General features: G+C 44.1%; 1 long non-coding RNA gene across 1 annotated transcript; it reads right to left on the bottom strand.

The window, feature by feature from the left end:
* Positions 1 to 685: 685 nt before the first annotated feature.
* Positions 686 to 18607, bottom strand: LOC144325519 (uncharacterized). Its single transcript, XR_013390691.1, has 3 exons — positions 18288 to 18607; positions 4096 to 4214; positions 686 to 1838 (listed from the first exon to the last, which is right to left on the bottom strand). It is a non-coding gene; the product is annotated as an uncharacterized LOC144325519 (long non-coding RNA).
* Between the last annotated feature and the right edge of the window lie 3995 nt (positions 18608 to 22602).

Raw genomic sequence — 22602 nt, 5'->3', positions numbered from 1 at the left:
TCCATAGAGCAATTTATACACATTTCTGTGGTGCCTGCTAACAGTGCTGGTTCCACAGACTGAAGTAGTCAAATGGGCACAACGAGGTGAAGTGATCTTGCAAGTAAGCTGGTCCCAAGGTGCTGAGGGCTATCGTGTTACCACTTGTCTTTTTTTTAATCCAAGAGAAAAAGTCCCCAAAGTTGAAACCTTTCTTCATAAAGGAGTCTTTCCGTCCCCTTGATTATTTTGATTCCCCTTTTCTGAGCCTTTCCCACTGCTATAATATCCATTTTGTGGTGAGGCAACCAGAACTGTACACAGTATTCCAAATGTCACCACACCATAGATTTGCATAATGAAGTTCTAATACAGTGGTGCCCCGCAAGACGAAAAACTCGCTAGACGAAAGGGTTTTCCATTTTTTGAGTCGTTCCGCAAGACGAATTTCCCTATGGGCTTGCTTTGCAAGACAAAACGTCTTGCGAGTTCTTGCGAGTTTGTTTCCTTTTTCTTAAAGCCGCTAAGCCGTTAATAGCCGCTAAGCCGCTAAGCCGCTAAGCCGCTAATAGCCGTGCTTCGCAAGACGAAAAAACTCGCAGAACAGATTAATTTCGTCTTGCGAGGCACCACTGTACTGCCAGTTTCATTTTCAATTCCTTTCCTAATGATCTCTAGCATGGGTCATCTCGTGGCCACTACTTCAGGTAAATAATTAAATAGCATTGGGGATAAAACAGTACCCTGCAGCACCCCATAATGTAACTGCCAGGAGTGAAACCTCTCACCTATTTCTACTTTCTGACCTCAGTCCCATAGGTAAGGCCAGAACCACTGTACCCCCAATTCCCATTCCATGGAGCTGGTCCAAGAGAATGGAATCAAAAGCCACAGAGAGATCAAGAAACAGAAGTTCTCCATATTTTTTTCAACTTCGTTTTTATTAATTTTCCATTTTATAATATTTAAACATCATCTGTTATCCACTTTACTTCTTTAGCTCTTAAGAGCCTTTCGGCTCCCCTCCCCCCCCCCCGTCTCATGGTTTCCCAAGCTGACCTTTATATCATTTTCCAATTTATGTTTCACTCATTCAAAATGTCTCATTTTTAAAATAAATATAAAAAAGGGAAAAACAATAATCATTACAAGTCTTCTTACAACCCTGCTAGTGTTGTTAAATGCTTACAGTGGTCCTTCAAATATTGTATGAATTTAGTTCAGTCTTTTTGGAATGCTTGATCACACTGGTTTCGGATTTTCCCCGTCAGCTTCGCCAGTTCCGCAAAGTCCATCATCTTTGACTGCCACTCTTCTTTCGTTGGAACAGGAGTTCTCCATAAAGGTTGTTCATCAGAGCGGCCAACTCAGTCCCATGACCAGGCCTGAACTCAGATTGGAGCAAAAGCAATCTGCACCATCCAAGGATGGTTGTAGCTTCCTTACCACAACATGAGCTCATGCAGTTTCTTACATGTGAGAAAATGTTCCCAAAGGACTTGCTGCTCCTTTAATAAAGTTATTTTCCTCTCCCTTCTCCTTCTCTCTCTTTAATGATATTGATTAAAGTTATTGTCGTTACTGGCAGACCCACATCCAGCTGAGAAGAGATGCATTTCTTAAGTCTTCTATGAATTTAATTCGCACTTTGCTATTTAGCCTTGATGGTTACTCAACTTCAAGTGACACTGAAATAACAGCAGGCAGCCATTTATGTTCAGGCTCCCAAATTACTATCGAATTTTGAGAGCTGTTTCACTGAATATAAAGAATGTATTAATGGGGTGTGTGCAGCCATTCCTTGAAAAGATGCAGATTAGTGCTTCCTTGGCTCTCAGCAACCACGGGGTATTTAAATGCTGTAGAGAAAAGAGATGTTTCAGAAAAGCTTTGCAGGTACTGTAGAAGCAATAAGCAACGAGAAATGCAAATCTGGTGTATCCTATTTTTGTGCTGGGGATGTAACTTAAATCTCCCGCAGATATGTTTCTAGTCTAACCATGAAAATATGCCAAGAATGATAGGAAGGCAGATAATCCCACCTACCAGAATGCAACCAGATGTGTTGATGTCTACCATTTAGAAATGGGGCATGACACATATGGTAGTTGCACGCCTTTCTTTTTCTTTTTGGATAGGTTTATTTCCGCTAGCATTATGTCCCCAATATTATTTGATGGCAATTTATGCAACAGATGCGGATGGGGCATCTGTGAGAGTCTACAAAGGCATGCAGTGCACCAGACCAGGACATCTCTCCAACTATCCCACTGATTTCTCCTTCAATTTCTCCTAAGTGAAAGGTTTTGCTACACGAGCCTCCAATGAAAGCTTAGCTAACTCGTCAATTGATCTAGACTTGTTAGGAGCTGCCAGGCAACCTCAGCTTCCTCCATATAACGAAACCTCAACAATGCGTAATATCAGTTTGGGCATAACAGACTCGGACACAACAAAGACTGAAATTCAGTCGCTGTGGGAACTTGTAGGCGACCAGTGTCTCTTGACAAAACAAACAGTAGAGGGAATCTTTGGCAGAATTGACACGTTGGAAAAGGAAGCTTCTGGTTTGAATGCCATACTAACTGGAACACTAGTGGGTTAGTGCAGATAGGAATCCTGGCGGAAGCCCTGCAGACAGGACCTACCAGCAAAGAAACTGAAGTTGGTGGTGGTTTGGAGGTATAGCAAGAGGGGGATAGAATTGAGTTCCTGCAGGTTCCTGCTGAAAAAAAGCCCTGGTAATGGATGCTTTAGTTGAGATTCCTGCATTGCAAGGGTGATGCACTAGATGATCCTCGGGTTGCTTCCAACTGTACAATTATATGATTCTATGAAAGCAGAATTCAAAGTGAGCTAAGGGAAATGTAAATGTCTTCCTTAGCATGAAGCAGTTGGACACTTAAAGAGATTTCATCAGTTAGCTCAGCTGCTTAAAATGACTGGTAGAACTATTCATCAACTGGAAACTACACAAGTTGAGTGCATCCCAAAGTAAATGGTTCTTCAGAGAGCCAGGCTATCCACAGATTGTGGTGTGCCTCGGTTTATCCACATAGAGCAGTAGTTTTTGAAATACGTTTTTTGAAAGCCTGAGTATGTCTTACAAGTGTATTGGAAGTTCCTTGATGAAAGGCTGGGCGAATAGGATGCTGAGGGGACATGCAGCAATAGTTTTGTTTGTCTCGTGGCTTTGGAGAGCGAGACATTCCTGAAGTCCTCCCAGTTCTGGCAATGCCAATCAGAGCCTTGAAACACGTTTGAGGTTGTGAGTGTTTGGGTGGCATATGGATACCTCCCTGAAAAACTAAGGAGCGTGAATGCTTGACCATTTCTTACGGGGAAAGTTTTCTGCAGTTGTCCTCTGAAGATTTCTCAAAACAGAACCTTCATGCAGAAGCCTGTCACCAGCTGTTTACAACAATAATATTTTTGTGTTATATGGTTCTTTGTAAGCCTTGCAGTCATAATAATATTTTGCCCATTCTATTGTAAATTCTTCGTATCAATATATGGTTGTTACAGCCATGTGCCCTTTGGCATCTTCTGTTTTCATGTGCCTGGGCACATTGAAAATCCCAGAGTATTTGTTCTTGGTCCCAGGGGGAAGCAGAAAGAGGAAAGGGAAAGGATTCGAGGAGGAACTCAGAGGAGACAAGGAGAAAATGGGAGCAAGGAAAGAAACAGGAGGAGAGACAAAGGGGGAGGTAGGAGGCAGTGAAGACAGACCCTAAGGGGAAGAGGGCTACCTCAAAAGGAATAATGTAGAAGAGAGAAAGAGCAAAAAGCAGTCTAGGGCTGCTAACTCCACTGGTAGGCCAATAACGGAGAGAGGGAATAAGGGAGGGAGGGAGGGAGAGGGAAGAAGAGACTCTGAAGAGAATAGGCAGGGAGTGTACTGACCGTTGGAAGGCAACGCCCGGAGAGCAGGAGGAGAAATGCATCTGGAGCAAACAAGATATGCAGGGTTGGCTGATAAGTGAAAGGAGTGCACTGCCAAAATGCTTTAGCAACACCCAATGAGGCAAGAAGGCAGATGGGGGAATATGATATGATGAGTTACTGGTGGTGGGGTGGTTGGGAGGTGCTGCAAGGGTATAAAAACTGCTTGCTTACGTGTATTAGGGGCGGCCAGCCTTTGGAAGCAATTCCGCTGGTTGCCTCTGCGCAGATCACAATAAACTTTTTTCTCCGAAGGAACTGAATCCCTGGTGCTTCTTTGTCACCTCTACGTCCTGGGTAAGCAGGCAAATGGATCCCAAGTAATTAAGGCTTCAGATTATGAGATGTTAGGTAGAGAAAAGCTAACAAGCCCTCTAAATAAAGACCCTCCCACTCCACAATTGGGCCTATCTTGGCCAGTGGCCCATATGGATCACCACACAAAGTCCTCTGCAATATGCAAGTTACCCAGGGCCAACCATGAAGGAAACCTTCTCAAAGACACCTTTGGGGGGAAGTAGAGCCCAGAGGTCGATGGGAATTGCATTCTTGAGCTGCTGTATCTTTTGCAAGGCAAAGTGAGAATTTGAAGCAGATCAATCACTTTCAGTCCCTAACTCCCGCCACCTCACTGCATTTAGGATTGCAAACTCAGACAACTGAAACAATCACTATTAGACTGATTGATTTTAAAAGATGTAACACTTTCTCATCATTTATTTTGGGAGACAAGACGCTGGTCTAAAATGGACTCTTGCAATCTAGGAGTTCACAGCTGCTGACCTTTTTCAATGACTTTCAGAGGTTGATGTATTGCTCTGTAATGCATTCCTTATGGCCTGGGTAGTGGCAGCTTCTGCCTTGAATGGATGAGAGGAACCATGCATCAGGCCTGCAAATCATTCCTGCCATATCTTTTTAGCAGATTATTTGCTAATTTAGTATAAAGTGGGTTCAGAAACAGCCACATTCAGGGATAAACTAGAGGACTGTTCACAGATTATATTCAAAGAGTTTGCAGTCAGCATACTTGTGGTAAATGGTAAAGCTGTACACCTGTATAATTATTTGCTAAAAAAGTTCAATAAGTGCACAGTTTGTGTGTAAACAAAAGGTGAGATAATTGCATGAATCATGCAGCATCTAGCCTGATCCGCAGATTAATTTTAAAAAGTGCTCCAAAAGTGGGTCCCCCCCAAAGCACTAGAACTTATGTATTCATAACTGCAAATGCACTTCCTTCTATTGAGTTTGTACTTAATGCATGTATTACTTTAAACCACACAAAGGCACTGTTTGTCTAGCAATCTTGCCAACACTGGTTTTGCAGCCTGTCTATCTAAAAGCTGAACCATTTTGTTCTCAAGATGTCTGCTCTCATCTCTACTCATCCTGTAAATAGTTCCTGTGTGAATAAAGCCTTTGAAATCCACAAACTGTAAGTGTTCATTCCAATCTAATTTACCTAAGCTGCAAGCTTTACTAACAATAATTGTGTTTATTTTTCTACAAGCACATGTGATAAGATGGCGTGTTGGCAGTTTCCTCTTAGCTACCTGTCACTCATTTCCAAACTGCAAAGGCAATTCCATCCATGTGCGGCAAATTCCTGCTGAGAGCAGAGGCTGGCAGTTCCTTCCAGCCACTGTTGCTGTACTATGAGATTTGGCAGATAGACTGATCAAGAGATGGTATGGTTAGTAAAAAACTAGCATCCTGAATCTTTGCATTCAATCAGTGGGACAATTCAAAGGTTCAGCTTACTAGATATGATGGCATATCAGGATAAAAAAATGATATTGTTCATTCATTCATTCATGTTCATCACTGGATAACTGCCTGAAACATCAAGGGATACTTGTAAGGTTTGAAAGTGCCTCTCTTGCTAATCCAACACATGCCTACTGAGAAGTTGGTGCAATGGGGCCTTCTTCCTGGGAGGTGCTACTAGATGCCATCTGTAAACCCTGATCCCCAATACATTGTTGCATAATAATTCCTGCCCCCCCCAATGGCCCACATATCAAGGTTAACACTGATATGCCTCCTAAGTGATGATGTTGCATCTGTCAGTAGCCTCTCTCTTTTTTTAATTTGAATGTTTTCTGCCCTCTAATGTGCTGGGTTGTAATGTGTGAGACTCCCTTATGGGTACAGTTCCAGCCTTCTAGCCAAAGGCACCATTTTTAATGGTGATTTGATTATAGCCTCCATGGTGGACTCTAACCACATCAGAAATAGTCATGGGTGTTTGTGGTGGGCACAGTGTGAACGTGTGCTTGACTTTAAATAATAATAATAATAAACTAGCAATAAATCAGATTTGCCTTGTTGGTTTGCAAACAGATGGATAATGATCATAAGCAAGCATAACGGGTTATTTTTTCCTTGTGTGCATTTAGCAAAAGTAATTGTAACACAAGTGTTTATGAGCTGTAAGAAGTCAATGAGACTTTGCGTTGCTGCCATAAACAATTTATAGGAGTCTTCAAAAAAGCAGGCATTGACTCATGTTTATTATACAAGCAGGGGATTTCATGGTGAGTTTGGCTTGAGATGCAATTGTCCATTTATTGATGTTCTCTAACCAACGGGTTTCTTAACGAGGCAGAAAATGGCAGGGATAAAAAGCAATTAAACATTAAATACAGATGTTTGTTAACCTCAGAAGTCAGAGTCATTGTTAGCAAGTATCCACCTATTAAAACAAACAAACAGCCAGACAAATTTGAAGAAAACCCACTGGCTATTTTATAGATAGACAGACAGAAAGAAAGATAGATAGATTAGATAGATAGATAGATAGATAGATAGATAGATAGATTAGATAGATAGATAGATAGATAGATAGATAGATAGATGATAGATAGATAGATGATAGATATTTTATAGATGATAGATAGATAGATAGATACGGTAGATAGATAGATAAGAGAGGAAGACCCAGAAAATCCAAAATAAATCAAAACCTTCACATGAAAACATTGTCTGTTCTGAACATCCAGGTTTGGCCAAGAATAGCTGTACAATGAAGATGTTAAGTGCACCTCTTTGGGGAGGGAGTTCCAAACCTTAGGGGTTGCCGTGATGCAGTGTGCCCGTGAATGAAAATGCACATGTGACTAATATTTCTTAGGTCTGCAAACAGTTGCAGAGGTGATATGGAAAGCAACAATTATATATTGGATAAGACAACAACTGCCTAGCCAGTGTTAGCAGGTCTGACCAAGGTTATAGTGAACTAACCTCCCAGGCTCTAGCCATAGGACCAATATTCTCTGGCTACAGTTTCCTCTGGGAGTTTGTGTTAAGGCAAAGGTGACATCTACAACAGTGACACCATCTGGGCTTTAAACTGAAACAAGCATGGAAGTTCTGCACCAGGTCTTGCAAATCATCACTTTGCAGGCTTGATGGTAAGAATGCTGCTCAGTATCTGATGTATGCTTTCTGAATGTTGTTAACACAATAACTTTCTCCCTAGCATTCCCCTGGGATGCTCTCTCCAAGGATAAATTGCCTTTTTGCACCAAGCAAAGTCTCTTTTCTTCTCCTATGCATTTGTCTGTTAATACCTTTCACTGGTTTGTTTAATTTTAAGAACGAACATAGTTATATTGTAGGAGTCAGATTTTTCATACGCGCAGGTGTCATTGGTTTGGCACTATTTTAGTGGTTTCTTTAAGTTTTAGCTAAACTTTGTGTTTGAATTGCATCTCTTTTATTAAGTCACCTTAATACTTGTGTGTGTGCCAGAAAACGAGCAAACCATCAGGGAGAAGAGCAGTAAATAACTTAATAGCAGAGCACCTGCTTTGCATGCAAAGGTCCCTGTTTCAATCAGAGGCATTACAGTGGTACCTTGGTTCTCAAACATAATCCGTTCCAAGCGTCTGATCGACTCCTGAAACCATTTGAAAACCAAGACGTGGCTTCCGATTGGCTGCAGGAGCTTCCTGCATTCAAGCAGAAGCCGTGTCAGAAGTTTGGCTTCCGAGAAACATTTGCAAACCAGAACACTTACTTCCATGTTTTCAGCGTTCAGGAGCCAATTTGTTCAGCAACTAAGCCGTTCAATAAGCAAGGTATGACTGTACTAGGTTGGGCTGGGAAGGTCCCTGTCTGAAATCCTGGAGAACCACTGCCAGTACTGAGTAAGCTGGACCATTGGTCCTACTCTGTATTGCAGCAGCTTTGTATCACTATTATTAATGAGGTGGGTACCATTCTAAAATCAGACATCTAAATATACCCAGCTCTATCCTTTAAATAGCACCCCAGATATATTTGAGGGAAGTGCAAATTTGAGCAGCTCCCCCGTGACAAATGTTAAAAAGCTGTGGGTTTCTAGTCCACTGCCATTTTCCCACCTTCCAATTAACTGGAACAAATTTAAGTCTATTTACTTGAGTCCCCAAAAGATTGATCCAGTTTCAAGCTCCCTTTTCTGTAGTGACACTCTGAGACACTGCCTTCCCCTCTTTCAGTTGCTTGAGAGAGCATTCCATTTGTTCCACATCTGCCTGGGTAACATCTGGAGCCTCATAAAGTCAGCTGCTCAGGGTCTGATGCCTCAACGAAACGACTTTTTCACGTACTTGAGAGGAGACTCGAGAGCATCCTTTCCAACCAAACAAGCCCTTTTGTTCTCCTCCAGCAAGTGTTTCCCATTAAAAATGTCATCTCCCTAACAAATTGCCTCATTTCTCCTGCAGCTGGGGCAATTGTTTTCCTCCGGGTTCACATTAGCCTAGCAGCAATTCTTCCAGGAGAGAGAAAAATGTGAGCAAAAAATGTTGCACTCTGCATTGTATATTTATCCCTCTCCTGCCTTAGTGGCATTATTCTTCTCCCCTCTTTTAATTTTATTTTCTCCCAACACCCAATTTATTCAGGCAAGTTCCCACAAGTGCAAGGCAGAACATCTGTCCCCTGTTAGATGCTCTTTTCAGAGTCAAAGACTAACTGCTGGGCCTCTTGGGTTCAGGATGTCCTCCCACACCATGGAAAGGTTCTGCATTCTTCCATCATTCCAGTTCCTGAGGTGGAAGAACATGTGAATAGTTGGAAACAACAACAACAACAACAACAACAACAACAACAACAACAACAAGTTGTTCCATGATGAAAGAAAGGTGAAATAGTAATGTAGCAAATTGTTATATGGTCTTCACAGCAATTTCCGTTTAACCGCTCCTGGGGGATGTGGAGTTCACTTTGTTGCTTGAAATTGCCTTCACTCAGGGGTGTAGTGTGTGGGGTGCCAAGGGGGCCATGGCCTTGGGCACACAATTTTTGAGAGGGTATGAACCTGGCACCCTTACACAGGCGCCCCCAGCGCAGCTCAGCCTGTGCTAATCTCCAGCTGCCAAGGTTTATGTGACTGGTTGGCCTCCCCCCTGCACAGGGGGGCAAGCAACTCAGTGTGGGCCACTTTGCTCTGGTGGGGTCACTCCAGTGGTATCAGCAGCGAGGGCTGGACTGACATCCCCCCTGCCCAGCATGCATGCACTGGCCCCGGACACCAGCAACCAACACTACGCCACTGCCTTCACTTGCCATCAGTAACATTATTACAAGACCTCACTGTTGCTTTGTGATGCAGTCCTGTTCAGTTTAGGAGTGTTCATATGATATCTCCTGCCCACATATTGATATAGCCTGCAAGGAGCTAGTATCGCCCTGTATGAAGCAGAAGCTTGTCATTCACATGCTCAAAGGATGCAACAGTCTAATGTGCTCTTCCAGACTTTGGCCCCACGAGGCTCCCTCCTTGCAGGGTGGACACATTGTCACACATGGAGCGACCCCTTTCCCATGACGTCAGATCACATGAACATCAGGGAAGCATTTCCCCTGTGCATGGCTGAGACGAGGAGTAAGTCCACAATGCATAACTGCATTTCTTTCCGCACCTGGAGGAGATCACGCAAACTCCCTAAAATGATCCCTGACAATTCCCAGAAGGGAGAGGGAAATGCAGCTGGAGGGGCTGGAGAGTGGTCCGGTTTGCTATAGAAGCAACAGCTGGCGAAGCAATGGGACTGAACAGAACAGGGGAGAGGTGAATATTCTCACAGTGCAACCATTGTTGGGGAGAAATCCCCTCCCGCCCCACCGAAATCGCTAGCGCCGCTCCAAAAATGGAAAACGGAGATTATACGGCACAGCCTTAGTAACAACAATGGCCTGTTTATGATTAGCCCAGCTTCAAAATACTTGAGTTTGGCCAGGTGCAAATGGCTAATTCTCCCAGCCCACACATCAATTTTAACCATTATTAAAATAGACCTCTTTCCCCAACATTAATGGGAACCAGCTGCCTCCCATTAATAACACAGAGCAGGGCAGGCAATGGGGGGGGGGGAGAGACACCAAAAAAATGGGGGATGGGTGGCTGAAAAGGGAGCATGTTCCAGCTGCCTCCTTGGCAATCTTCTGTAGATAACATACAAAATTATTGTGGCATAGTAACTAGTTTAAAAACCTCTTAAATGCACACAATGGGATTCCCCCACCCCACCCTGTGTATCCTCAGAGCCTGGCTCAGCTGAAGCCCCACATATTTCAGCTGCAAGGTAACCGAAAGGGTATGCGTCATGTGCTGCCTGGCTTTGAGTCCCATCTTGCCTTGCTTCTTCTGCTCTCCAGGATTTGGATGTGAGCAACGCTCCGGAGCCCTGTTACTGCATCTTCCCATATGAAGAGCCTGGCTGCTGGGACAGGTCCCAGGTCCATCTAGAAGAGCACCTTTTCCCCATGTGGGCCAAGCAGGAGCCTGCATGCAACAGTGCTCTCAACCCTTTATCCCATGGGTATTCAATCCTGAGCTAGATGGACTAATGGGGAAAGGCAGTTTCCTAAGTCCTCCGTCAGCATTCCTCGGGGCAGCTGTTGGAAGCCATATGAAGTGCCTCGCTGGATCAGGCCAAAGCACCATCTAGATCCACACCATGTTCTCACAGTGGAGAACTAGATACAGTGGAACCTCTACTTACAACCATAATCCGTTCCGGAGGTCCGGTCATAACTAGAAACATGCATAAGTAGAGGTGCACTTTTCGAGATAAAGTAATGGAAAAGTGAATTGATCCATTCTAGACGATGAAAAACACCCCCTAAAACAGCAATTTAACACAGATTTACTGTCTAACGAGACCACAGATCCATAAAATGAAGGCAATAATCAATGTACTGTACTATAAAATAAATAAGACAGTATTGTAGATGGAAAAAAATTAACACCCCCCCCCTAAATGCACTGAGGGTGGGTGGGTTTACCTGGCTACAAGCTGGGGGTGGGGCAAGGGTCAGTAAAGAGCTGATTCACTTTGGCCAGGGTCACTTTTTTTCTTGTCAGGCCACGTTCTTCTCTGGACTTCCTCAGGTTAGTTCCTCGGTGGGGTTTGGGCCTATTGTGTGCCCTGCTGTTCCTCTAGCAGGTGGCACCTCTTCCACAGCTTCAGAGGTGGGATGGGGGCCCTCTCCCCAGCAGCAGAGGCCTCAGCACTGCTCCCGCAGCTGGCGGGGTGAGCTCCGTGCTGCTGGCAAAGCCTCTGTTTGTATCTAGAGGAAACTTCATAAGTTGAAGCACCTACTGAAGGTCGTAACTGGAATCATACGTAAGTAGAGCGGTTCGTAAGTCGAAGTTCTACTGTACCTTTGGGAATTGAATCTGCAACGGATGAGTGCAATCCCCTGCATCTACAGATAGATGCCAATAACATCAAGTACCGTATTTTTTGCTCTATAAGACTCACTTTTTCCCTCCTAAAAAGTAAGGGGAAATGTGTGTGCATCTTATGGAGCGAATGCAGGCTGCGCAGCTATCCCAGAAGCCAGAACAGCAAGAGGGATTGCTGCTTTCACTGCGTAGTGATCCCTCTTGCTGTTCTGGCTTCTGAGATTCAGAATATTTTTTTTCTTGTTTTCCTCCTCCAAAAACTAGGTGCGTCTTGTGGTCTGGTGCGTCTTATAGAGCGAAAAATACGGTAGATGTTAAGAATGTCCAGTCCTTCTAGGAAAGAAAGGTGCCGGTAGTGTGTGCTCTTGAGTACCCCCAGGAAAAAAAAGCACTGATGATGTCAATAAAATTTATTTTAAAAGAACAAAATGGATAAATCCTAACCAAATCCTCAAAATGCCCTGAAAAATAAGAGCAGGAAATATAATCATCTTTTGCAGAGGAAGGCAAATTTGGAGAAACGGAAAGACAGATTTTGGCAGGACAATGCTTGAAACATCTGTATACGGCCATCCAACAAGCATTTGCAGGAGACAGCGGAGTCTCAGCTGCATGCAGGAGACGACTAGCAATTTACATGACTTTGTGCTGGATAGAATGGACCCAAAATGGCCCCAAGAAAGCAATGCCTGTGGTTGAAATGAAATACCAGTGGTCTGTCAGTGCATTCCTCTTCCCACTATAAATCCCATATTTTGCTTTTCGGTATTAAGAACAGATGCAGAGGGTAAACAAAAACAAAACAGTGGCTGACAACTTCTGTTTGAATGAGGACTGACTCAGGGAAATCTGGCCTTATCAATCTGCCACACACATTATGTTTTGCTGAAACAGATGAGCCTTACATCGCTGTGCAGTGTCTCTGTCTCTGGATTGTATTAGGAACATAGGAAGTTGGTTCATACTTGCAGGAGCCTTTGCCCCACATGTGCCCACTTGACCACTTCAATCTGCAGAACTGGCACTTACAGGTGCCTCATAATATTTGTTCTGCACTCGGTCATTCCAACCAGTTGTTGGACTTCAGCTCCCATAAACCCTGACAATTGGCCATTCTGGCTGGGGCTTCTGGGAACTGGAGCCCACCAATATTATTGAGGGGCACCCCATGGACTGTTCCTGTCTTAGATAGTTTCTGGTGAATTTCCCTCATAGTGAAGACAAATTTGCATTTCAAAACGCTGCAGAATGGTAAGCACTGGGTTGGTGGCATGATTGTTTGAAACTAGGCAGGCATTCTGTGTTTAGCTTTGGCATTGTTAGTGTTTTTGGCCAGCGGCCATGTTGAAATATGTTTAATTTGAACAGGCAGCCATGTCAACATGGGAAATCTGAGGCAGGTCCCTGCTAGTCCCCCTGCTGGGGTGGTTTTACCACCCTTTAGTCAAAACTTTCAGCGTTGGCTGACTATGTATACAGTGGGGGGGGGGGACTCTGATCAAAGATGATGAGCCCAAATGCTGTCCTCTCTGGTAAGTTTAGCTGTGGGCTATTGAAGGAAAGAAAGGAATGGTGATATCTGAAGAAGAGGAGGAGTTCATAAGATTATCATGTTTGTGTAGCACAAGAAATCGGGAACCTGTGGTACTCGGGATGTAGTTGGACTTCAACTCTCATCAAAGTTGGTCAGGGATGGTGGGAGCTATTGTCCAACAACATCTGAAGAGCCACAGTTTCTCCATCCCTGGGGTAGCTCATGGGCACAAGTGTGCTTCGGGTGCCGTACTTGGACTTGTGAGACATGTTTCAGATCCCTATCGCTTTGTGAAGCTTGTATCACAAAGTTAGGCCAGCATATGGACTGAGCATTCATACTGTCCCTGTCCTGCTGAAGCTAAGCAGGTTCAGTCACTGCTCAGATGCAGAGGCACCAGCTTCTCCAGCTGCTTGAGGGGCCCAATTTGACTTTGCATGATGTCCTGACATCGCATGGAGCCAGGGGGCAGAGCCAAATGCCATCTAAAAATTGAAGGGGCCTGGCACCCTCAAAAAATACATCAGGGTGGGGAAACTGCCTTGGCCTCTAGGAGTCGGTGCCTATGCTTGGATGGGTGGCTGCCTGGGAGCTTCTACTACTACTACTACTACTACTACTACTTATTATTAGTAGTAGAAGTGTAAAATTCAGGGCACACACACAAGCAATAAAACAATTAAAGCATCTAAAAACAAATCCAATACAGAGGCAGCCTGGGAAATATTTGTACTTAAAAAGCTTGTTGGGAAAAGAAGATTTTCAGTAGGCACCAAAAAGGCAAGTGAGATGGCACCTGTCTAATATTTAACATAGACATAGCCTTAGGTTCCAGAAGATTACAGGAATGTTGCATTTGACATTTCCAGTGCTTTTCATACCCCCCCCCCCCGGTGATACATTAGGCAGTATTTCAGCATACTGCATGGTGAATCATGGGGAAACAGAAGCACACATGCATGGAAAGGCTTGGGGAGTGGCACCCTGTCCAATGACTGTTGTTGCGTCACACCATGCCCACTGGTTTGAAAGTAATTTAGCAAGACATGGGGCTATACAGATAAAAAAGTAATGTTACAAATTAAGACAGAAGCAATAGCATTATAACCAGTAAAACAACAACCCCCCCTCCTCCAAATGCAGCCCTTGTCTTGCACATAATAAGAACATAGAAACTTAAGGAGTGTCTGCTGGATGAAGCCATTGCTTCATCCAGTCCCAACAGCAATCTCTTCCCCTCCAGTTTCTAACAACTGGCACCGAGACATTACTACCTCCAATGGTGGAGGCAGAGCGTGGCCATAAAATGCTGCTTCCTTTATATTAACCCTCTAATGTCTTTGCTCCAAAGTTCCCTAGGACCCCAGCCCCATTTTTGCTGGGACTCTCACCAGCTTCCTACACCATGCGTTTGGTGAGCTATGGGGTAGGAATGACATGCATGCTGCGTCTATTAGAAATTCTGCAACTCCCACATCTAAACTAAACTAAACTAAAAACTAAACTAAACTAAACTAAACCTCCTGGTTAAAGGAGACCCTCAAATTCTGCATTGCGTGTATGAGAACAATGCCCAGAACTTGGATAAACATCCCATAGGACCAGGGCGAAAAGAATTTACATTAACCTGCTTTTATTTCATAGGGACCTGCCAGTGTTTATATATGACTGCTGTGCTTCTTCTCAAATCAGAGGGCTGCAAACAGAAAGCATGTGAAGAAAGTGAAAGGAATCTTGACTTGGTACAATATTTACAGACCTTGCTGTAAATAGATGGCATACTTCTCACCATGTGGAGAGTTTTACAGTAAACATTTGAAATACATAATATAACCGGGGGGCATTTCCCCCCCTCTAAAAAAGCCTCCCTTTCAAACAAACACATGCACTTTAATTCTCATAAAACTGAAAAATCACTGGCTCAGGTTTGTTTCATAAGAACGTAAGAGGCTTCTGGATTAGGCCAGCAACCCACCGAAACCAGCATCCTGTTTCCACAGTAGCCAACCAGATACATATGGGAAACATGCAAAGCCAATCACAAGAACACTCTTCCCCTGCTTTACTAGTAGAAGCCCCATTAGCCCTAGTCATGTGTTTCTTGTGCGCAGGACGGGAGCATGTGGAGCAAGGAATGGGGCTGTAGTTTTAGCTTCACCCTTAATGTCTTGTCCTGTCTCTCTCCTCACCCACACATACTTCTGTGTAACCAGAAAGCCCAAGGTCTTGCTCACACATTGTGGCTCTGCACAATCAGGACACAGAAAGAATTAATGGAAGATAAAGCTATCAGTATGGGACAAGGGTGGCGCTGTAGGTTAAACCACAGAGCCTAGGACTTGCTGATCAGAAGGTCGGCGGTTCGAATCCCCGCAACGGGGTGAGCTCCCGTCGCTCGGTCCCTGCTCCTGCCAACCTAGCAGTTCAAAAGCACGTCAAAGTGCAAGTACCTTCCAGCGGGAAGGTAAACGGCATTTCTGTGCGCTGCTCTGGTTCACCAGAAGCGGCTTAGTCATGCTGGCCACATGACCCGGAAGCTATACGGCGGCTCCCTCGGCCAATAAAGCGAGATGAGCGCCGCAACCCCAGAGTCGGTCACGACTGGACTTAATGGTCAGGGGTCCCTTTACCTTTACTTAAAGCTATCAGTGGCTATAAGCCATGCTGGTTATGTTCTCTCTCTCCACTGTCAGAGGCAGCATCCCTCTGAATGGCAGTTGTTGGGAACTGCAAGTAGGGAGAATCTCATTGCGCTCAAGTCCTGCTTGTGGGTTTCCCACAGGTATCTGGTTGGCCAATGGGAGAACAGGATGCCGGACTAGGTGGGCCACTGGGCTGATCCAGCAAAGCTGTTCTTATGTTCCTCTTATGTCCTCAAATGTCTCAAAATGCCAGAGTTCCTACTCATGATCACACAACCATGCACAACGCCAGGCTATTATTGCATTCTGCAAATTGGCCCATCTTCCAGCTCATTAGACAAGGGGTGTGCCCTGTTGCTAGAAAGCAGTCAAAAGGGAGGAGGTTGGTTTATATAACCACTTTATCTCTCATGGCAATCTCCAAGGAACCCTGGAGATTGTGATTTGGTAAACGTGCAGTGAACTCACTCCCAGAGTCCCCAATTTCCTTGAAGGAACTAGAGCCCCTATGATTCCCAAGGGCTGGGGTCACCGGTGTGGAACCCACCGGTGCCCATGCACCCATAGAGACTTGCCTGGTGCCTGCTTGGTTCCACCCTCTGAAATGAGGTTTCAAAGAAGCATTCTGTTGTAGCCAATGGAATAGGATTGTGTGTGCTGCTTGGTTGCAGTATATGCAAGATGCCCACAACATTTTCTGCAATTTGCAAATGTGCCCATTGGCTCATAAAATGTGATGCTTCCTGCCCTGCGGGGAGGGGAAAGAAACGTCTGCAGTGGTTGACTCAAATCAGGTCTGAGTTCTTATTTCTTGGTCTCTCCCCCCCCCCAACCCATGTATAGTGGTACCTCGGATTAAGAACTTAATTCATTTTGTAGGTCCGTTCTTAACCTGAAACTGTTCTTAACCTGAGGTACCACTTTAGCTAATGGGGCCTCCTGCTGCTGTCGTGCCGCCGGAGCACAATTTTTGTTCTCATCCTGAAGCAAAGTTCTTAACCCAAGATACTATTTCTGGGTTAGCGGAGTCTGTAACCTGAAGCGTCTGTAACTGAGGTACCACTGTATATTTCTTCCTATATACATCAAAATGTAGGATGTTGTCAGTCTCTGCAGTTTGAGTGGCCACCAATAGAGGGCCACATCAGCTGGAGCATGAGGAATGGCAGGCACCATGAAATATGGGTGGGGGTGGGGAAGAGAGAGCTGTGGAGGGATTGTGGGGGTATAGGAATAGGTGAGAGGACAGGGGAGTGTAAAGGCAGGGGTTAGGTCAGGTGTGGGGGGAGGGCAAAGGGGTAGGTGGTGTGGGCAAGTGGAGCGAGCAAAGGAATGGGTAACTATCTTTATATGGTATGACCTTTCTTTTTCATATAGCTTTTCTAGTGAATGTTCAATTTGCAGCCCTTGTCAAGACAGCTCAAACAAGCAACCCATCTCTCCTGCAAGACATCCATCTTATCAGATCAATATCGCTTCTTGCAATTTGGTTCCTGCAGCTACAATTAAATGCCAAGTCCAACGAAACAACTAATGCTGACATATATTCTACCCCAGAGCCATCTTTAAAAATAAGTAAATAATAATGTAATCCTAATGAACCTGTGTTAGGAAGACATAATAAGCAGCCTCGCAGCGGATGATGAGCATCTAGAAAGCTTCTCTGGAGTACGGTAGCATAATTACGACCAGAACTCTTAAGAGCAGGAGGTGGAAGAATAAAATGGCTGTCATTGCAACAGCATCAATACAATGAACTTCTAACACGCAAACTGTTTGAAATTGAAGGTTTAGACAATGAAAAGGCAAAAAGCGAAGTGAGACCTTCCTAACAGGAAGAACGGTTAAGCAGTTTGAGATCTCAGAAGATATAATTTAATAGTTGCAGTGAAGGAGGCAAAATCCATGGGGCAACTGGGACATTTGTCCCAAGAATTTGCTCTAATGGATGAACTTAGCATTAGGGAGTTGTTCCTCCTTAATGCTAAGTATCTCCATTGGAGCAAATTTGTCCATTTCAGTTTCTCGCTGTTCCACTCTTGATTTATGCATCAGTTTGCAAACTTTTCCTTGAAAGCTCCTCACACAAATTTGACAGCATTTTAATGTGCACATTACTTCCCTGACCCCGAGTTCCCTGTGAAGAGGGATTGATCGTTAAACCACTCTGAAAATTTGTAGCTGTGGGAGGGAAAATACGTTTCTCCTAACTACTCTCAGCACCCTTAACAAATGGCAATTCCCAGAATACTTTGGGGGAAGCTACGATTGTTTAAAGTGGTATCGTAGTGCTTTAAAACCATGGTATGAATGTGGTCTATGATTACTCCTCCCTCACCAGAAAGGCTGACTTCTCTGACAACACTATTTTACCAGAAAGCTTAAACAGCAAGGAGTGGAAGATGAAATCTGGCTAATGTCCCAAGGCAGTATATCTGCTGCTTGATCTAAGGTGTGACAAATTAGCATCTGTCTTCTGCGAGGGCACTATCCAACAAGTACATACCTGCGTGACTTCCTTGGAGCAGCACTAGCCAAAAGATTCTTTGCAATTGCATAGAGGGAGACGATGGAAAGGGGAGCAGGAGGGGAGGGGGGGGCAGCTCCTTGAACACGAAAAACAGCCAAGCTGCGTGGAACCAACTTCCAAGCAAGAATCTTGCTCCGCAGCTGTGAAAAATGTCTCAGTAAATATATGCTCCAAACGTTGATAGAACAAGAGCGCAACCCACGCTGATTCAAGAATGGACTTGCAAAGTGTCACAGGATCAAAATGCTGGTACTGGGTTTGGCCTCCTGTAGACTTCCCAAGCTGGGTTTCTTTTTTTTGCTGGGGAGGGAAGAGGAGGAATCCAAGCAAAAAGGTCACAGGGATGACTGACTACACACATATGGACATTTCAGAGATGGGTCTCAAATTATTATTATTCAGAAGAAGTCGTCAAATGCTTAGGTTTTTTTAAAAAATTCAACTCCGCAAGCCCTGCCATGGGTCACTTGTGCATCACCAGAAAAAAGAGAAAAGTGGATGCAGATTTGCAAAAAAATGGCATGTGCTAATTTGCAGGCATAGATGTAAAGTTAGAAAGAATGTCTTAAACAGAAATACAGTTAAATTTGCTTCCTTTACATTTGTTCTAGCCTTACTGCAGAGAACAAATGTGCTCCATCTTTTGCATGACAATGACACAATTAGAAGTTCTGGTTTGACCTGTATAAAGCCCTATACAGCTTAGATCCAAGCTATCAGAAAGACTGTATTTCCTCATAAGAACCTGCTTGGCTTTTGAAATCATCAGGGGAGGTCCTTCTATCCGTCCCTCCACCCTCACAGGAACGCTTGGTAGGGACACGGGAGAGGTCCTTTTTGGTGGCTGCTCCCAGGCTCTAGAACTCCATCCCTAGAGAAACTCGACTGGCTCCCTCCTTGCTGCCCTGCTGGCAGGCGAAGATTTTATTTTCCCCTCAAGCGTCTAGTAACTGACTGCTTTTAATGAAAAAGCTGATACGGTGCTGTTTTTATTGGTATATTTCAAAGAGATTTTTATATATGTATATAGATTTAAATTCAGCCAATGTTTAAATGTTTTTAATTATTGTCCCCCCCCCCCCCGTTTTTAGTGGTTCTTATTTTTATCTGTAAACTGCCTTGAGTCCCATCAGGGGGAAAGGTGGGGTATAAATTAACAACAAGCAACAACAGGTGCTTTAATCCTCTTTAGTGCTTTAATCCCCTTTAGTTGTGTAGGTCTAATATCAAGAGGCACCCTAGTAACATTCAATATAGGCATATCAAGCACTCCTGTTCATAACAGCTAAATGGAATTTACAAAGGTAGTATCTCCATGTGACACAGACACAATGGAGTCACACAGTGAATGAAGGCTCTTCCTCCACTGGCCTGGCTGTTGGTTTTACGGTGGAATTTGGCCATCCACTGTTGGAAACAGGATACTGGGCTCAGTTTGCCCCCTTGATCTGACCTAACAGGGCTCTTCTCAAGTTCTTGCAGAACGGCTGAGCCAAAGGTCTTGAGAAAAGTGCTCCAAAACGGTTCTGCGATTGCAGTTCTCACCTGCAAGCATCCCTAAGCACAGTCCCCTTCGTGATCAGCAAGTTACTTACTTGCCCAGAAGGGAAACTGATTTAAATGCAGCCATAAATCTATCATTAACCTTTATTTGTTAGCTGGGAAATATGCATCATCTTTTCTTTTTTTTTAAATAGTTCTTTCCATCCATCCATCTCTTAAGAATGTGTTTTGTGAAGTGCAAGACAAACTGCCGGAGGCTAAAGGAGGGGAGACTCATAACTGGGAAGGCAAACCATTAGAAAAACAACACCTAGTTATGATTTCTGTTCTTTCAGTCTTGTGTGCTCAAGCCCACCAGCCTCCCTTGCTGCCGAGATCTGTTGAGCTGTCCCTCTGATGTGAGATGAGTGACAGCAGCTTGAGATCAGGCAACACCTCAGGGGGATATTTAACCAGTTCGAGGGATATTCCAGATAATTGATGGTGCAAGTCCCTTAACGTCTACTCAGAAGGAAGTCCCATTGATTTCAGTAGGGTTTGCTTTTAGGTAACTGCATCCAGGATTGCAGCCTAAAAGTAGGGAAATACCTTTAGAATAATGCCTTAGGAATCACTTCCATGAAGGCACCCCTTTATAGGGAAGTTTTTAATGTTTGGTGTTTGATAAGCAGCATATAAATAATAAAATATTACATCATCATCATCATTCTTCTTCTACTATTGCTGTAAAGAATGGGAGCCTTTTGGAATGACTGTCTCTGTCTTGGTGGGAGCTGAAAATTTTCCATACAATTAATTCCTGCCCATATTGTTGTACCAATATTTGAAATATTAGCTGTTGATTCTCCGTCTCCTTTGAGATTGAGGCACATGGGGATGCAAGACTTTTGAAACTGGCTTTTATCTCCCAAAATAATAATTTACCCCCAAAACAAACAAACTCAATGGTGTTTGGATTTTTCTTTTTTCTTTTTTAAACGTTTAAAACTTCTAGCCTCGAGGTCTGGAAACCTATTTTTTTCCTGGCTGCTTAAGTTTGTCATTCGTGGCACATTTGCTCAAATTAGATTCAGAGAATGAAATGAATGAAAAATGTTGCCTGTGGGCTTTTGGTTTTATCAGAAGAGGCTTTGAAGGGGGAGAGAAGCAAGTGAAGGAACGCATCTTCTCTCTCTCTCTCTCTCTCTCTCTCATTGCTGATAGGAAATTAAAAGTGGCTGGAGCTAAATGAATTCAAACAGGGCAGAGAGGACTCTGTAAAAGGAGCAAGAGATGAATTGGGGGAGGAATGTCATAGTAAATCCAGAAGGTGAAAGACAAATTCAAAGCCAGCTTGAGGAAAAGTTGAGGCCAAGTAAGAGAGTCCCATGGACTGCAAGAAGATCAAACCTATCCATTCTTAAGGAAATCAGCCCTGAGTGCTCACTGGAAGGACAGATCCTCAAGCTGAGGCTCCAATACTTTGGACACCTCATGAGAAGACTCCCTGGAAAAGACCCTGATTTTGGGAACGTTTGAGGGCATAAGGAGAAGGGGACAACAGAGGACAAGATGGCTGGACAGTGTTGTTGAAGCTACCAGCATGAGTTTGACCAAACTGCGGGAGGCAGTGGAAGACAAGAGTGCCTGGCGTGCTCTGGTCCATGGGGTCATGAAGAGTCGGACACAACTAAATGACTAAACAACAACAAGAAGAGACAAAGAAGACGAAGAAGAGCTTCCACTTTCCCCCTTTTCTCCTGCTCTCAAGGTGATCTAGTGCCCTGCCTCATATTCCTCTCTCTGAAGGGCTGCCCACTGGTCCAAGCCAGGTCAGAATACAAAGACCCCTAAGAAGAGAGAAGGGCCTGGGCTTTGAGTTGCCTGCCACCAGTCAGCTGAGGATGAAGAAATCAGTATGTTTTGGTTTCTCTCCATTTCACATTCCCACCCCCTTCTGTTCTCTACGTTTGCACATCAATTTTTCATCATGGAAAATTCACCAGCATTTCATGGCAAATTTCTGCTAATTTGCACATATTTGGATGAAACTTTGCCTGTGATACTCATTTTTCACAAGCAACCTTCCCTAACATCCCGCATTGTTGCACATTATTTTCAGTGGTATATATGCCATTGTTATGCATAGTTTTCCTGTAATATACACATTACTGTGCCTGTTTTTGGATAGAGACCAGCATTGCAAAATTGGGAGAAGTGTGACTCTCAAAGGATAGCTGTGTTTTCATTCACAACAATAGTTTGGGAATTAGGTGAGACTCACATTACAATCGTACCTTGGAAGTCAAATGGAATTTGTTTCAGAAGTCCATTTGACTTCCAAAATGTTTGGAAACCAAAACGCGGCTTCTGATTGGCTGCAGGAAGCTCCTGCAGCCAATTGGAAGCCGCGAAAGTCCCATCGGATGTTTGGGTTCCAAAGAACGTTTGCAAACCACAACACCCACTTCCGGGTTTGTGGCGTTCAGGAGCCAAAACGTCCGAGTACCAAGGCGTTTGGGATCCAAGGTACAACTGTACTATGATTAGATGGCAATGTATGTCTATTTGTGTTATTTGATGATTGCCTAACTCAGAGTGGAAGCAATGAAGTCACCACAAAAGTCCATTGATTTCAATGGGTTTATTTTGAGTGTGACTTATGCTGTGCCCACATTGCTCCAATGCACTCTTTACCACTGGTATTTGAAGTTGAGTACACATGACATTGGGATGCGGGTGGCGCTGTGGGTTAAACCACAGAGTCTAGGACTTGCTGATCAGAAGGTCGGCGGTTCGAATCCCCGCG

The sequence above is a fragment of the Podarcis muralis genome, chromosome 14, assembly GCF_964188315.1.
Source record: "Podarcis muralis chromosome 14, rPodMur119.hap1.1, whole genome shotgun sequence".
In the NCBI taxonomy this organism is placed as follows: domain Eukaryota; kingdom Metazoa; phylum Chordata; class Lepidosauria; order Squamata; family Lacertidae; genus Podarcis; species Podarcis muralis.
The sequence above is the reverse complement of the archived record's forward strand: the minus strand, read 5'-3'. Positions and strand labels throughout refer to the sequence as shown.